This window comes from Citrus clementina, unplaced genomic scaffold (genome assembly GCF_000493195.1).
Source record: "Citrus clementina cultivar Clemenules unplaced genomic scaffold, Citrus_clementina_v1.0 scaffold_9, whole genome shotgun sequence".
Lineage (NCBI taxonomy): Eukaryota > Viridiplantae > Streptophyta > Magnoliopsida > Sapindales > Rutaceae > Citrus > Citrus x clementina.
Window position 1 is genome coordinate 24,117,604 of NW_006261964.1, and position 2,392 is coordinate 24,119,995.

Sequence of the window (2,392 nt, forward strand, 5' to 3'; positions counted from 1 at the left end):
CTAATAGATTTTTCACCAAGAGAAACAATGGAACTCTTCTGAAGTTAAAGTACCTGCGGATATCGTGTACGAAATCTTTATAAGATTGCCCGTAAAATCACTTATGCGTTTCCAATCGATCTCCAAGAGCTGGCGTGACATAATTGACGGCAGCCTTCGTTTTGCTAACATGCATATGTCCACACGACTGGCTGCTGCCGACGAACCTCAACTTTCTACCGTTATGCAATTATATTGACGCTTTCGATCGAAAATGCCGAGCGGCATTAACATTCGACGGTAATATTATCAAGGAAAGTGATTGTCCATCACCAATCTTGGATTACTCAAAGAGAGACCATTACTATGGTTTTGTTGAATTTGTTGCTTATGGTTTATTATTGCTTCAAGATTGTTGGGCTGGTAGGAACAAACTCTTTTTGTGCAATCCTCTCAGAGGAGAAGTTTTAGAGCTGCCAAAGCCATTACAAGATTTTTCCAAGGACTTTCTCTTGCCGAGAAGTTTGACAAGTTACGGAATTGGATTTGATAGTGCTACCAATTCTTACAAGATTGTTCGGTTGGGTAGAGAGCCGAGGAATAATCTTGAAATTGAGGTATACACTCTTGGCACACATTCCTGGCGACACGCTTCTCCATCATCAATCCGCCTCTCTAACAATAAACTTCAACTGCAGTGTCTATCTGAATTTGGTTTGTCTGCATATGGAGACATGCACTGGAAGAATTGGGAATTTGGAAGTGATCATGAAGCACGCATTATATCTTTCGACTTCAAGAATGAGCAACTTAATGAGACTCCCCTACCAGATTTCGGATGCCAAGGTAAACATTATAGGAGGCTTCGGTTGATTAATCTCAGGGGATTCTTGGCAGTTGTTAGTTTTCAATCTGATAGACACATTGAAATTTGGATGTTGAAAGATTATTATTAAAAGGTAAAAGAGACTTGGGTAAGAGAATACAGAATTAGTACTCAAGTTTGGGCGAGAGGATCAGATCCGAATCACAATGGCCTTTTCAGAGCTGCCGATATAAGTTTTTGGAGAGAACGTCAACAATTTGAAATTGGTGGTAGCAGTCGTGGGTTGCTTTTTGTTGAAGCGCTAGGTGGACAAGTATTCGTTCTTGATCTCGAAAGAAATTGTTTGTGGCATTTGGATTGTCCACAAAGTTATAATTTTTTTAAGAAAATAACTACAATATTTAGTTATACAGGCGGCGTTTTCTCTCTCAGACAATTTGGCAATCAAATTGCAAAGAAACCTCAAAAGTACAACTTTCTAAAAACAGTCCATAGGGTGTTTGTTTCTCCATAGATAGACATCGGGGACGTAGGATTTGCTTGTGTTTTTCAATATAGCATCTCTTTTTTCCTTTGAAAGAAATGTAAGTTGCAACAAAGAATTTTTTTTATGTTTATAAAGCAAATTCCAAGATGGTATGTAAGTTGCAATAAAGATTTTTCACCAGCCATGTGATGTAAGTTGCAATTATCTATTTCCCTTTGCCCGCTGGAAAAAATGTAGTTTTGGGTAGCATCTATATTGATTGTGAATTGTGATGGCGCCTGAAGAGTGATTACTGATTAATTTTTTTTCAATCCTAGGCCTTTCAAATTCTACTACCTTCTTGAAAAATCATAGATTATATATAATCATAACACTACTACAAAACTGATCATTTCTGATAGAATTATTTTGTCACAAATAATGTTACTGGCATAATTATTTTTTGTCACAAAAGCCATGATAAGAATGTTGTGACAGAATATTTATTGATTTGTGACATAATATAACTATTAAGAAACAGTGTTAAAAATATACTTTCACACGTGGCAACTTATATGTATAGTATTTTGTTGATGTGGCATCCTATTTGGCAATTGAGTTGGCATATCTGGTCCCACAATTGGCTGACATGTTAATTATAATTTTTTTAATGTAACTGATGTGGAATCTGACATATTTGTACATGTGGAATAATTTGCAAACGTGGCATATGATGTGGCTACTAACATTATGGTAATGTGGCAATCATTTCTGTCACAAGTGGATGATAGATTTTTGTCACGATGGGAAATATATTCTGTCACATGTGCATAATAGATATTTTTCAATTTCAATTATCCTTTTTTTACAATTCCTAAATAATAAAATTCTAAAATAAATCCATTACAATTTAAAAAAAATACAAATTGGTTTAGTAAATCACATAATAAATTTTTATAAAGTATAATCCAACATACATATATTTATATCCAGTATTCCAAAATATAAAGTAGAAGATAAATTCAATCCAGGTAATAAACATATACATTGATCAGTTAACTAAGAGATAACTACCAAAAATATATAGCTTAAAATATTGAAATTGACTCCAAAAAGAAACA